We start from the raw sequence: 16,554 nt of genomic DNA, 5'->3' as shown, positions 1-16,554 counted from the left end.
GGCAATACACAACTACTGTCGACGGCATATGTTATTACCAGTGGCGGCTGGTGACATTTTTTATGGGGGGGGCGCACTTGGGCGGCGCGGTTTAAATAGCCCACCGCAATGAGAAAAAAAAAACTCCGGGGTGCTCCGGGGACCTCCGGTCCGGGACGTCCCCGGGAACGTGCTCCTCCGGGACCGTCTCCGGGACGTCCCCGGGGACGTCCCGGTCTCGGTCACCTCCCGGAGCACCGGAGCACCTCTCCGGGGACCGTCTCCGGGACGTCCCCGGACGACCCGGGGAGGTGCTCCGGTGCGTGCTCCGGTCCCGGTCCCCGGACCGAGACGTCCCCGGACACGTCCCGGTCTCCGGAGCACTGGAGGGAGGTGCACCCGGGGAGGTGCACGGTGCTCCGGGAGGTGCTCCGGTCGCGTCCCGGTCGTCCCGGACGTCCCGGTCCCCGGAGAGGTGCTCCGGTGCTCCGGGAGGTGACCGAGCACGTCCCCATGCACGTTAACATGTGGGTAAAAATTTCAGCTGATTATTACTGATCAATAAAACTACACACACGACACAGTAAACAACAATGATTCTATCTGTCCACTGTCTGTCCTCTACCTGTCTCACTCAGTGCTCCGGGACCGGAGCTGCACCTCCGTGCAGATTAAAAGTATCTGCTAACTATGCAGCTCCTGTAGATCAGTGATAAGGTCTCTGATTGGACAGTCCTGTCAGCATGATGTATAAGAAACCCTTTCATTGGCTGTAGGCGCAAGTGAAGTGCGCCCATGGCTCGAACTGTCATCCGCCATTGAGAAGCTGTCCTTGCTCAAATGTTCCTGCCCCTTTTGTTGGCTTCCATAGACTTCCACTTGCCCGGCGCCCACAGGGAGGAGTGGCTTCTCTCTCAGTGATAACGAATGGCAAATATATTACCAAATATAATATATTAAGTGGTTTTTGACAGGGGCTTACGGTCTCCGGCACACATTTAACGCTTTAAAACAGTACATTTCTTATTAAATTATTTGATATATAATGTTTTTTGACATGTCATTTTTTTTTTTTTTTTTTTTTTTTCATCTCAAAATTGTAGGGTGGGCGGCGCCCCAGCGCCCTGTATGACGAACCGCCACTGGTTATTACTCTCCCAGCTTTTCCGACATAAAGGTCCTCATGGTGGAAAGAAGTTTGACCAAACTAAAGTGCGGAGAAAGTCATTGTAGTATATCGTGTTTTTCTTACCAACATTTAAGTGTACCATTACTATTCTCTTCACAGAAATTCTACCCCCTCCACTTATTACATCCAAATTTATCATCAGCTGTCGACGGCCTGTCGGCGAGTTCTCATTGCAGTTCACGTCTGTCAGAGCTATAAAATGCACAGCTGGATGTAATGAACTGCAAATTTGCATGAAGGCCCTGACCTGTTTCACATTCACACACCTGCTCCAGCTGCAGCCACCTGAGCAGAGTGCAGAGATTTCCACAAAAGCTGCATTTATTGCCATCTGCTCCGCGAGAGACACTTTAAATCGGGCTGAATAAGAGGCTGATCTGCTTTCAAACTGACTGTGTGTGTGTGTGTGTGTCTGCCCGGATGTGGGTGGTTGCACGTGCTTTATGCTAAGGTTTTGTTCTTTAGGCGTCAGTTTTGCCTATTTAACCTTTGCTTGAGGAAAGTAAGGCTCCCTTTATCCTTTCTGCAGAGTGGGTGAAGCATACAAATGCAGCATCACATAATCCACTCGGTAAATCAAAGTTGAGAAAAACAGAGAGTGCAGATCAAAGTGAAGTGATAAAAATGACTTGCCTTTGGACCTGTTGAGGCAGACAGGCAGCCTTTACCTTTCCTAAGTGAGGATGAATTAGACCACGGCAGAGGAGAGAGAGACAGAGCAAAGGCTTAGCTGCCTGCCTGCAGGTTGATGGAAGAGAGCTATGAACCCTGGGAAATGAGGATCTAAACAGGCAGTAGATCACCAAGCCCACTGGCTCTGTCTATATCAGACAACGTCTCACTCCTGCAGACACGCACTAATACTCACACCACACAGTCGATATCTAGATTAATCTGTGGGGGGGAATCCATCAAGCGGCCCTGGAGCCTTGATGGTCCTGCTGAGAGAGAGTGATACATCGAGGTGCTTTAGAGAGATCTCATCCAGATGGAGATGACCGTGTGTTAGTTTCATGGAGATACCGTTATAGTCACTGACAAGTTGATGAGCAATCAGGGACGAAGGGCGATTTCACACCTGAAGGTCCAGCAAGGTCCAAACCAAGGTTCATGTCTTTCTTATATTGTTCACATTTATTCCCATTTGTTTTGGTTTCAGATTGCAACTTAGGGAGTAAACTTAAGACTTTAGTTCGACGTATGAGAATCCTGTCGTCATCACTTACTTGGGATGTGTCAAGTTATCCTTAACAATACATCGAATGATACATCTCTGTTTGAGAAAGTTTAGTTAATTTCCTTGCCAGACAATGTCAGATAACTCACATTTATTGCAACAGTAGAACATGTTAGTTGTTGGCATTTAGGCCCTTATCTTTTCGTCTCTTGTTCCGAACTGTGGTCCAAGGCACCTTTCACACCTGTTATTGTTGTTTGGACTAGAGTCAGAAGGTCCAAACCAAACGAGGTGTGAAATTGCCGCAAATGGTCTCTGGCTAAATGTAAAGACTACTCTTCATCTAGAGAAGTTGCACAGCTCACTGGTATTCGTGTGGCATGTTGTTTTATATGAGAAGCATTGATAGAATAAAATGGTTCAGGTATCAGTTCCATGTCATTTTGACAGCTCTCTTCCATAAAAGTGTATTTATAACACTTATGAGTGACCCACACTTGTGGTGAGAGTGCATCACTTTTAACCAACCTGTCCTCAAGATTGAGTGCTTCTATTTGGATGAAACAATTGAGAAGAGGTTTTGGTTAAGCCATCGGGGAGTGTGTCTCAGAGGAGCTCTTCATCATCTCCTACAGCCAATTTCACAGGTTAATGGGTTAAAAAACACACTCAGGACTTTCTCACTGAGGAGTTGGAGGTTGCAATTTACAGCGTTTTTAAACTGGATGGTTAGAGATATAAACATTGGGGAAGTCAGTATTTGTGAATACACAAAGTTTCCCATGCATCGCTACCCCATAGACGGTGACAGAACCTGTGTTAAAAAGCTTAAAATTTAAATATTCGAAGTTGTGAACACTTCACGAATAAATGATAGTCCAGACTCGATGACATCAGAGGTTTAGTGAAGAAGAAGTGAGGTTTGTTGAAGCATTTTTTACAGCAGTGTAACCAAGAATGACAAAAACAAGGCCTCCTTTTTTTGAACCTGTGAGGATTATAGGGAGTGTAATTGATTATGTTAACTCTGAACGTATCATTTTCTGGGAAGAGGTCATAATAAAACCTAGCTTGATAATTTTTGTGTCATGTCGACACTTTGATCTACGCATTTCTGATCCACGCACCCAAACATCTAATTGATCTTCTGTGTTATCATTAATATCAACATGTCTGCTCTCTTCTCTGTCAGCACCCTTGACATTTATCAAGCCATCTTTCATGCTGATTGAAGCCGATTAGCTGCAGACTGTTTCAGGTTGACATGATGACTTCATTGGATATGCTCACAATATAAATAAGTCTCCTTGACCCCTGTGTCTGCCGTGTCTGTGTTAGAGATGCAAATACAAAATAATATTTTATAGAGTAAATTGCTATATTGAAAATATAATATATTATCTTTCAAGGCATATATTTAATAAACATGTGACTCTACAGCACCTTTGTGACGTATATAATATATATGCTGCACACAGTGTTGAGATTATTATAATATCACACAGTATATAGCCTCAGGCAATACTGAACTATCTATGATTTGCCAATTTCGGCCGAGAACTTCAGCTGACTGCTATATTGTTTGCAATATATATGAAACCCAATGATTTTCATGAAAAATATATATTTTTTCTTCAGATCATTTTAGGCCAATTGTGTTAGATATACTCACACTACCCACACTTGGTGGATCTCTAGTTTGTTTTCTGCTGCCAGAGGAAAATGTTGAGAACAGTAAACCAGCTCTGCAGGAAAAGTTTGCAAAATTATCGCAGCCATTTACTGTATGTGTGAGTGATGGCATTACCCTAATATTAAATGTCATCTTGTTCGATTTTAAGAGAAAGGATTTTAAGTTTAGTTAAAATGAATTTAGCTTTCTTACTTCACACAACATTAAATCAAACCACCATATCTGGTCAATGACACCATCATTACTCACACAAACACAATCTGCTCAAAACATGTTGTGCAGTTTAAGATGAGCAACATCCTTGAGAAAAGATAGATTTCATATAGTCGGCTCCTGGTCACGAAGTGAAATGAAAAGCCACACTGCTGCAAGTGTGTGTCACACAATATTCACATGTAAGAGATGGTGACCAACTTCCCCAATATGGGACAAACTTTGTCCCACAACTCTGGCTTTGACCCATCTGGAGGCAAAATAAAGAATGATACGTGTGATAAATGAGTCTGGCAAACAGACACCATGCAACATTAGCCCAGAGCCTTACTGTTCACTTTGCTCCAAAAGCTTCAAATAATGATTTATTGAAATTTTCTGTGGGGGTCTGAAAGAATGGTTGAAGAAATGTTGTCTCTTTTATCTGATTCAGAAGAGATAATTTTCTTTCATTTTAGAATTTGTCGTGCAGTCAAGCAAATATAATGTTTCATTAAAAGCTGTGTTAGTATTTACATTGGGTATAATAAACTGATGTCATTTGTTATAATAATTGGTGTTATATTTAGATTATTCCCTCCACAAACCCAGTAATAGTTTGTGTTTGTGTGTACGTAATATGTTGTGCGTCCATGCCTGAGGCCTTTACTCGCTCTTCCTCCTGACCAGCACGAGTCAGATGGAAAGAGCCTGTTTTCAACAACAGCTGCTGGACCGTGGAATCTGCCACAGGCCAGAGGGATGCAGGCAGCATCGCTGATGAGCCAACGCTGATGATTAATGCAGCTCAGGACTTATTATAGTGTTGTATAGAAAAGTGTGTCACAAAATGAGGTTACATAGAAGACGATGCTTAGAAATGTCAGTTGCCGTCTGGAATAAGCAAATATCAAGGAAATACTGAGTCAGAGACATCAATAAAAAAGAATCCCTTCCATATACAACGCATCATGTACATTTTTGATCAGGCGCCGTATTTCAATATTAAAATTTCCTATGTTTCTTATGTTCTTCTTGAAACAAAAAACAAGGCTAAAGTATTCTGTAGTGTATACATGTGCTGTTTGACAAAAAAGGTTGGGGAAGGAGGTAAATAGCAAAATGTGGTTTCAGTAAAACAGGAATTTTATAGATTGTATCCTGGTCATAGCCATGCAAACCACAAAACCCAGCTTTCAAAATAACCATTCTAAAGTTCACAAAGAGGAAAAATACAAAAATGAAAACATCAACTACTCAAAAACAGCAAATGATAAAATACAAAATCAGCTATGGTAATAAATTATTTAAAAGTAATAGCAAGAGAAAATGATTCAGTAAAAGTACGTTTAGACAGTGAAGACTCAGGAGCTTCTCAGGTAAATTAGTCCAGTTTCACTACTTCCTGCTCTGAATGTATGTTTGTGACCAAATGCTCAGACAATCAATTTGATTGTTTCAAAGGAGTTGTATCGAAGCCTGAATTTCCATTTCACAGTCGACAACACATTTTTCTGTATTGACCCATACCTGACCTCTGTCTGTGTCCACCTGGCACTGCTGTCATTCTCAAGCTGAAGATCGACTGTTACGGAGAGAAGAGAGCACACTTGCAGCCCTTACAGGAGATTTAAAAGGTCAGAGGTCATGCTCTCATACTGAATTTGCAATTTATTCTATATTTTCACTTTATACGTTTTTATTCTATGTATGCATCGTCCTATTTTTACATTATGTTTGAACCATGTTGCTCCAAAACTTTAACCATTAATTTCAATTAGGCAGACGGTGATATGGCTACGATGCACCAGAGAAAACACCTGACATTATTTAAGGGTGAAAACTTCCTGTGTATCAAGTGTTAAGTGCACAAAATGTGGATAAAAGACACTAAATCCCCCTGAATAGTACAGTAACACCAGGTGGAAGTGTTCTGCTGCCCTCTCTGGCTTTTGAATCTGTTTTATCTCTTCAGTGTGGAGCGGGCTACAGGGATGATGATTAATGCACCACCACACCCCCACAGCTGGGAGTCTACATAACTGCACTGAGATAAAATGTAAAATCACCGGAGGTCTGCAAAAAGTTGTAACGATTTTAGAGGCTGTTAAGTTGCTCCTAAATGGTGGAAGTCCTTCAACATGAAATCTGATTTAGCACTTAAATGTTTCCTTCATTATTTCAATGTCTAGCAGCGGCAGGTCAGGCCCAGACCACATTTTTGACCTTCAACCCAGCATAGAACATGGTATATATGCTTCTTTTTACTTTAGGGTTAACACACATAGCTGTTACTATAATAACAAGAAACTGTTATGTCTGTTTTACTTTTATGTGCACATATACATTGTTGCTGAGGTACAGATTGTGGTTTATTTAATGTATTTGTACTAGAGAGGAAATGGCTTTGCTATTAAAGACCTTAAAAGAGCAATGTTGCGTGGTATTTGAGGAAAAGCAAAGATAAGTGCCTTTTTATGGCACTGTCCAATTAAGGTTTATTTTAGCCGAGGCCAAACTGATTCAGACAAACCTTGCAGCGATGTTGCCCCGTGCAAAGAGCTTTTATATGCCTCAAGCTGGGCTTTAGATAGAAAAGGACATTTTTAGCACCAGAGAGGGAATTCATCACCTGGGCAGCAGCTATGAAGACTTGTGAAACAACCTCTACACCAGAGTATACACAGACCAGAGAATGCCTTGCTGTCTATCCTAATACTATTGCACACTTCATAATTTATTCACTACATTTTATTCAGTCATTATATTCAGTTCATGTATTTTTTAATTTACTAAATTTAATCAGGTTGATTCATTTTGAACATACTAATTTGAATAAACGTAATCTTCATTTTAATAATAAAATTAAGTTAATTCAATTTCATTTGTCAAATTAAGGGCCAAACACTTTAAGCACTATTTTACAAAAAACAAGTTAATTTGACAAGCAAGGACCATCCTCATGCACAAAACTTTTATTTTATGTGGTCTAATTTTTCTCCAAAAAATTATGATTGATTTTTCTTTTCAACAATCTAGTTTTGTATGATAATTTGTATTATTTTTGCATTAATTAGGCTAGATTGTCACATTTGTTTGAGTAAACACAATATTTAGGTTGTGTATTCTCAAACATTCACTGTGGTGCTGCTTCAGGACGATGAATCCATCACAAACAGGTACACAAACACATTAAGATAAACAGGGACACTTAGAGGAGCAGCCACATGCACATAAAGAGCTCTGTGCAACTTCTCCTAACTTCCTAAGATGCACTAAGATCATCCAGCACTCAACTCAAATACTGCTTAAGCCGACTTACAGTGCCAACAGAAGTTTGATCCTAGTGGAGGTTTTTTACTCTGATTTGATTTGACATTATATTGTTTTCCTCCTTTTCTCTCTTCCCTATTAAACATCTTTGATCTCTCCCTGTCTCTCTGTCTCTCTCCCTCTCGCACTTCTTATCAACTTATTTCTCTCTACTTTCATACTACCTTTTTCTGATTTACAGGAAACGGTCATCTCCAACCTTGGGGGCCCTTCGATGGAATTAGATGCTTGAACTGTCAGCGTTAGAGGGATGCTGGATGTTGGCGATGTTCAAGGTGGAGGGGTGGTGGGCAGAAAAAACACCTCAAGGGTACTGATCTGGGCTGATGGAGAAATAAAAATAATTACCTGAGTTGTCTGATTTATGCTGAAATGCATGCTCGGAGCTATGCCTTTACTCTGCTCGGCTGTCTGATTCACTGAGCTGTTATCCCCGGCCTGAGTCTGCAGGTGTCAGTTTAAACATGACGAAAAGCTCTGCCTTGTCCTGTTAGGGTGGAGAGGCACGGGAGAGGCAGTTGGAAATCAGCAACAGCTTTTAAATGTCAGACCTCCATGCCCCGGGTTTGCCTTTTAATCCAAAATGAATCATAAAAAGGTTACGAAGAAATATCACTGAGTACAGAACTGCTGAACCAGTGTGTTTGCCGTTACAAGATTACTTTGGGTTAGCAGTGTGCAATGGAGCTCATAGATAATTTTTTTCTATCCACATCTCTGTTCCTATTGCACTAATAACTGGCATCCCTCTTTTTGTTTGCATAGTAAAATGCATGAAATTCAGGTTGACCCAAAACTGAGTTTAATAAGGCGTTGTAGAGCAGTGGCTCGGCCGTGAGAAGTCTGTGGTTGGTGATATCAAGATGTTTGTGGTCTGTGTTGTCTTTGCCTACTGTTCTGAGAATAAGGGAGATCTCAGTCCCAAATTGAACTTTGGTCCAATGATCCTTTTATGCACTTTAACAACGCAAATACCTCCCACACTGCTGCTGCATATCTCTTAGAAGTATGACCGTAGCTATTAAATTGCAAGCGTGTATGGTTTTTGTGAGGAGGCGACTATTAAATTCTCCTTTCTTATGTTTTCTTTTCTTTTCTATTCTTGAGTATGCGGCTGCTGCAGTCTGTTGCTTTGTTTTTTAGGGCAGTCATATATTGTCATAAATCCCAGCACTTCTTAAGCCTGATGGGAGAAAATGTGATTAAAAATTGCATTCTAATAAATCACCAAAGATTTCATGCACTCACTCGAAAAAATGGATTTTCACATAAAATAAGAGATTGCCTGTGGTTCCCCGCTGCTCCAAAGGTGGGAAATCAATCATGTCCTTCACTTTTTTACGAGTGCGACGACTTTTTGAGTTTGCGCTTGTGCTTGGTCAAATTTATGTTGTACATTTTACATTGGTCAGTCCAATTTCCAGACATGAGTGAAATTCATCATTGCCAACATGAATGATGTCAGATACGTCATAGTACTGTAGGTTCATCCCTCAGGAGGCTTAAAATGGTAGCTACCAGCCATATTATTAATAGTTTGATTAGTTTTATCATCCTCATGCAGACAGATTCACCTTGATTTGTCAGGCAAATACAATCCATCCATCCATCCATTATCTCTATCTTATCTCTTATCCTTTGAGGGTCACAGGAGAGCTGGAGCTATTTCCTGCTGACGTTGGGTGGGAGGTGGGGTACACCCAAGACAGGTCGCCTGCAAATCGCCGTGGCAACATACAGAGACGAACCATTGACGCTGGACTCGCGTATGCATTAAAGACGTCAACTGAAACACTTACTCACTTTGAATTGGGGGGGCATCACGGGCTGCCATACTACATTTTGCTTCTGTTGCGTTATGTTTCGTTTGGCGGAAGCACAAGCCAATCAAGTAACATTGATGTGAAAACGGAGGCAGCTGGCTAACAGCTGGTGTGTGTTCATCTTGTTGGGAATTTTCTCTCCACTGTACTTTAGCATTGATAGCTAGCATGGTACATTAGCTTGCTTTGTTGTCTGACCCGAGTATGAAACTGTGATTGTTATCGTTTTGATGATCCTGCTGGCGCCAAGAGTTGCAGTTGAATCCAGCGTCATACTTATGCTAACTTGCACCAACACCTACGATTCTTATCTGCATGTCTTTGAAAGCTAGAGTACCTGGAGAAAACGTACTCAAATACAGACAAAATACTCCTAAATAGTATTTTGGGGATAAGTGAAAAATCTGAAATACTGTAGTAGTGGTAGAAAAATACATAATTCAGTTAAGTGTATAGATCTGCTGAGTTGTTTTCTGATTCTAACGTTTTTCTTTATTTCCATTGAACGATTTAGCTAACTCTCATCCTCTCCGGCCTCAATTTCTCTCATAAAGATTCTTGTTGACTGATTGTTTGCAAAGGCATCGGAAATCCATAACAGTTCGGACAGTGTCTCTTATTACTTATTTCATTTCCACACCTTGACAGCAGCTCACCAGTCCTGATGAGGAGCGCGCACACACACACACACACACACACACACACACACACACAAATAAGCACCTCAAGGTCTCCTTCATGTTTGAGCGACCGCAGAAATTATGTGCTGATGACACCTAAACAGATTGTGTAATTACTTTTGCCCTGGTGGCACTGGCCTGTAACACCAATCCAGCATTTTATTGTTCGGGAGCGTTTGGCTGCAGCTGGCATTTATGAAGTGCAGGGTGCAATTCTTTTTTCTTTTTTTTCAATTTCTCATTCATCATCCCAGACAACAAAACAGCATGTCCAGGAGAAAGGGGAGGCCTGAGAGGGGTGAGGTGCTGGAGAGGTGGGTGATGAAAGTCTGTGAAGAACGATTCTGGTTTGTCGGAGTTGGGCCTGTGTGCACGCTGTGACCCCTTCTGGGCTCAATCTCATATGTTTTACAGAAAGCAGGCAGTAAAGGTTGTCCTATATTTTCTCCGGGAACATTTGATCCCTAAACCTTTGAGTTCATGCTTAGCATCCTGCCTTGCTTACCAATATAAACTGAAGAGCCCTGAAAAGGTGGTAAGTTCAGCCTATAAATGGACCATCGGGGAGGTGTTGGACAGTATGGGGGCTGGTGGTCTAAATTCATCCTGACATTTTTAAATAACACATTCTTTTCAAATTCTCTGATTTGCTTAAATATTGTTCCTTCTGGCATTTACTGCCTCTAGGCACATCAGGAGAAAAATATCATATTTTGTTCACGTCTGCTAAAGAGAAAAACAGAGAGAGGAAAGAACTCAAGGACGGACAAGGTTGAGAGTTGTGGAAAATAATAAGAACTTGTATTGTGTGTTATCATGAGAAATCAAAGATTGTAAAGATGGATGACATGACAGCGCCGCCAAAAGCAAAGCCGAATTGCAGAGCAGATCAACAGTCACTCCTCTGACATGGACTCTTTTCTCCGTCATTGACAAGACTACCAGGATTTCAGGTGAGCTGAGTTAGAGCTGTGATGCCACAAGAGCTGAACAACAAACTAATCTCACTATATATGTATTGTGAGTCATATTTCAAACCTTTCGACCGATCTAGACTACATGGGGTGTAGGTTTCTGTGGGTTGAGGTTGAACCTTCGGTCTGTGACAGCTGTGCTCTCTCATAGCTCTCCTCATGTCTGGCTCCGTTACAGCCCTGTTCTCCTCCTCAGCTGGCGGGTTGATGGATGTGAGTGGGGTGGTGTAGACATGACGTAACTGGGCAAAAGATTATCAACGATACTCTAGATGAAAAGGGATGGATTTGATTGGCACACAGCTCCTCAATGCAGCAACCCCCCTGACACTGATGGGTTACAGGATCAGTGACAGACCTCACGCCGCCCCTCACAGTGATAATTATAACTGGCTCGCACAAAATGAATTTGGCTCCTTGTCAATAATCTGAAGAACGTTTTCAATAACAGGAATTTAATTTAAATGTGAAAATCCTGTCTGAACAAAGATGAACCCCGACTCAGATGAGTAAATAAAAAAAAGAGAAGGTCTTGTGGTCTCTAAAGACCACGAGCAGGTGGTGTTGGCAGCACGATGGCACTCGAGGAGGGGAAGTGAGGAACTGGTTTCTGTCACACGGACCACACGGCTGGAAACTAATTTATCAGGAGCAGTAAATTACCTCTGAAATTAGTCGACAGATGTAATGAAGCAGCAGTTACCCTGCTCTCTAGACAGTTTACATGCAACACCAAGGATTACACTGCCACCCACTGTACCAAAATGTGTATAATATGTTGAGATGGTGTTAAGTTATATGGATGAAAAGTATTTAAAAAGAAGCATTTAAAAGTTAAACCATCAATATAGTACAAATTATGGACTTAACTTTGTATTTTACATATTCTACAAAATAATATCCAACTAATTTGTTTATGAATTACATTTAGTATAAAGTTGAAATACTCAATTTCAATCTACATTCATTAAAATTGTGCCTTATGCACATTTATGCAGAGTTTTAAATCTGGTTAATGGTGATGAGGTCTGCAAACAGAACAATGAATGATACTATTCATCTGAAAGTGAAAACTAGCTCCTGAATAGTTGACTTGGGTCTGTTCGGTCGTAAGACTGTTACATACATAGATAGTTTAATATATATTGTTAACGTGCCTGCAGTTGCTTGCTGGAGTAAGATTTATACATTATGGGCCTTGCAGAGAAATATCAACAGATTAGTGTTTCCATTCACCAGTGTGTGAAAATCTTAAATTTAAGACACTTTGTATGTGAAGGAAGTATAAGTTTTATGTTTTCATTAATAATGAACAACCTCTTAAATCATAGTCAACAGGAGGAAGCAGGTGCTTTATGCTGAGTTACAGAACATAAATTATTATCACTCCATCATATTAATGCTAAAAGTTACGAGATAGCATTTTAATATTCTGATACTCACCGCGAAACTTAACAAGACTTTTCTATGGTTACTTTTTCAAGGCGTCCTTGGCAGTGATATTGAAGGATGAATACCCAGACTGCACTGTTCCTCTCCACTCTCGCTCATTTCCCCCTAACAATGCTTCAGTGCCACACTGTCCCTCAGCGAGGGATTAGTCAGGTGAGGATTTGCCACAACAGGTAGACTTATTACATGCATCAAATCAGGCTCACAAACATGGCACCCTCCCAAGGGATGTTACACAGTCCTGCCAGACTATTCAGCTGAGATCACACACACACACACACACACACACACACACACACACACACACACACACACACACACACACACACACACACACACACACACACACACACACACACTGTTACTCCTTCCGGACATCAAGCTCTGACGAGACCTTTTAGGTGCGCTCGCCAGAAAGACGTCACCAAATATTAGACAGAAATATAGACAGAAAACCTTTTTAATAGGTAGCATATATATCTTTCTAAAATACTCAGAGGTAGAGATGTTTCCATACCATTTTTCCCGATTCCAATACCTTGACTTTGGGTATTAGCTGACAGAGTATTGATTTGAAACCAGTGTATTTCTAAGAGAAAAGTAATTGTTATACGTTTATATTGTGTATTATGTCGTATTTTTAACAGCTGCTAATGACCCTGTACGGACAGGATGATTGCTATCATTGAAATTTAAAGTCTAGCAAACTGTCGCTGTTTTACTTATGAGACCTTCCTGTGTGAAATACTGCTGGCTGCTATTTTACTGTCAAATTGGATTATTTTAACTTGCCATCATCATTTCTCTATAGATTGGATTATCCGTAGCAACATTTGGTGGTTGGGGTCTGTAGCAGATGACTGACGGCAAACAAACCAATCACAGATGCATAGTCCCTCCAGGTGATCAAAGCTAGCACCAATGGTAAAGTTTGATATCAGATCAATGCAGATTTAGTGCTGGCACATATGGATGCTTGGCATTGTCAGTGCTTGTCCCCAGACCACCTGCCTATGCTCAGAATAAAGTAAATAGTCTTCATAAAGAATAGGTCCAAAGTAAGACTGAAAATGAACCTAAAACTATTCCTTCACTTTTTACTTTTAAAAACGTGGACAGTATTTTGATGTGAACTGTATGAGCTGTCATGAGCTGTTGCTTTCAACTGAGAGGGCATTCTCCTGGAAGCACGAGCAGAAACTGACAATCTCTTTGTGTCCTGATCTGTCTCTGACAGGTGAGAGGACCAGCAGGTGTAAAGAAGGATTGACGGCACGAAGAGTCACACTGAGATCAGTCAATATCACAGGTAACCTATAGTCCTGAGTGGGATTTATATAAACAGCCGTGGAGACAACAGACAGGTGGATGGGATGATGGATGAAGACAGATCAGCATGCACATGCACGTACAGCAAACAGGGACAAAGAACAGCATGCATGATCCCAAATGTTACTGATGGAGCGCTTCTGTGTCTGGTATTCTATAATTCAGAAAAGCAGCCCTGGCAGTAAAATCAATAAGTAAATACATTTTACATACCACACGATCACTCTCTGTGCTGATGTCTCACTCCGACTCCTCTCGTGGGGAAACCTGGAAGAACCGTGATGTGGTTTGAGAAGGTTCTGATGAATCTTTCATGTGCAGAGATATTTCTTTCCCCTCCAGTGACAACTCATCTGCACTTAAGTTCAAGTGAAGTGCAATTACTTTATTTTCTCCCTGGGACCAAGAACATCTAATATTACTTTTTTTTTTCCAGATATCCCATATATCATATTTACACAAACATCTTTTTTTTTTCTCCAGCAAGTGTACAAGCTTATAGCTGCACTTAAGCAGTGAAAGATTCTCCCTGTCTCCTTCAGTTGGGAAAAGCTGTTTGTAAAATGCACAGAGATCCACTTCTGTCCCAGGGGAAGTAGCTAATTTTGGAGCACGGCGGCGCACAAAAACAAAACAGACCGTCTCCACATGAAAGGCCTCATGAATATTCATAAGTGTTGATCACAGTGGACTATTATTATCATTACACCTCTCTTCATGCAGGAAACGTAAAGCCAGCGCACATGTGGCGCTCCAAAGGAAAGATGTCTTACACCTTATCCTTTAAACAAGCGTGAAATCCATTCTTTTCTTTCGGGATGTGTAATAAGATGTTAATGTGTCGGCCGTTTTGCAGCATATGACATCAGAGCTTTTTGCCAAGTTTGAAGAAGATCTTTCAAATATGATGTGAATGCAGAGAGCTGCAGTGTGTGGTTTGATAGAAAACATCACATTTAAGATGACGGGTATTTTAGCTTGAGGATATTGGAGATGTAACATTATTGCTAAGGAGTTTCTTTTCATTACTATTTGTTTATCTGTCTGTCTGCAGGATAACTCAAAAACAAAATGGCCTGTTTATATGTTGTGCTTTTCTTGTCTTATCAACCACTCTTTACAGCTGCATACATGCACACATTCACACACACACATTCACACACACACATTCACACACACCATCGACACGGACGTCAGGGGCCATTGGCTGTTCAGTATCTTGCCACAGGGCACTTCAGATGCAGACTGGAGGAGACAGGAATCGATCTAGCAACCTTCTACTTTGGTAACCTTGGTACTTCTGACATGTTGAACTGATTTCCATAAAATTTTGTGGAGTTGTGTGGTATGACCCAAGGAAGATTTTTAAAGGACCCGCATAAATGTGCAGAACATTTTTACTTTCTTTAAAATGGCAATGTTTTTGTGTCTGACTTGGCAAAGGTATATTCTCTTCACTATTTACTTTGCATAGTGTTTGTGTTTGTGTGTGTGTGTGCGTGTGCGTGTGCGTGTGCGTGTGCGTGTGCGTGTGCGTGTGTGTGTGTGTGTGTGTGTGTGTGTGTGTGTGTGTGTGTGTGTGTGTGTGTGTGTGTGTCTTGTACAACCAGTTGTCACCAGCTTGCACGATTCCGATGAGTGCAATTTAAACTCTTGATTTCTTATCTTTATGAAATCCAAGCCTATAGCAACATACAGTATCACATATAGATAGAAATGTGTATGCAGTCACTCTCCCACCGCCATGTGAAGTGGGCGAGCAAGACGTCCACAAGGTCTGGTCCTCCACCAGAGGCCTGGGAGTTTGAGGGTTAAACACAGTATATCAGCTGGTCCTATAGGCCTTTACTGTTATGGACATGAACCTGGAATCCGGTGGAGTCCCCCTCCCGGGGTTGGGGTCACATGGGGAGACTCAACAACATTGGACGATTGGAGACTGAGAAAGCACATCCTTGTCTGATGAATCAAAATTTATGCTGAGTCTGCAGGTTTTGGTTTCAGATTATTGCATCAACAGCATGAGTTTATGCACCTAACCTGCTTTTTATCAACAGTTCAGGATGCTGATGGTGTTTAATCATGAAATGAATGTTTTAATACCAATTAAATCATTTAAATTCAGCCAATCTGTCTATTGTTGCTCAATCACTGCACCAACAAACTTTACCCCAGTTTTCGAGTACACAGGCCCAACGTGATCACCAGTTAGAGGACACTGAGACTGCTGCCTGTGACCATTATGTAAACCCTGATTCTTGTATCTATTTAGTTTTTCCAGCAAAGCTGAACATAATGATTTAATGAGTTGCTTGCCAAGATGTACAAACACTGTCTTGACTGTCAGTTCTGCCCTGGTTTCTTATGAAATTTGAGATGTTTTCGCAAAAAAAAAAAAAAAAAATGGCACAATATATTAATAGCTGTGTCTCAATTCAGTCATTAACTTTACAGCAAATTCTTCTTTGTACAAGAACTTCCAAAACACCCTGAAAACCCTCAACCGCAGCCTGTGTGCAGCTGCTGCGACTCAATCAGATGGTTTGTGGGTCTTTACTGACATCTAATGGACAAGAGTGGAAGTGTTCTTGACTGAGGGCATAAACCTTACAGGACTACCTTACTACCTGTAGTAGTTGGATGAAAGGGAAGTCAGAGTTTGAAGGTAGGTGTGGTACAATGTTGGTATGACTGGTTCCAGGAAGTGCCTGAAGATCCACCCCCACACAAAAG

Source organism: Limanda limanda, chromosome 10, assembly GCF_963576545.1.
Source record: "Limanda limanda chromosome 10, fLimLim1.1, whole genome shotgun sequence".
Classification (NCBI taxonomy): Eukaryota; Metazoa; Chordata; class Actinopteri; order Pleuronectiformes; family Pleuronectidae; genus Limanda; species Limanda limanda.
This window is presented reverse-complemented; position numbering follows the sequence as displayed.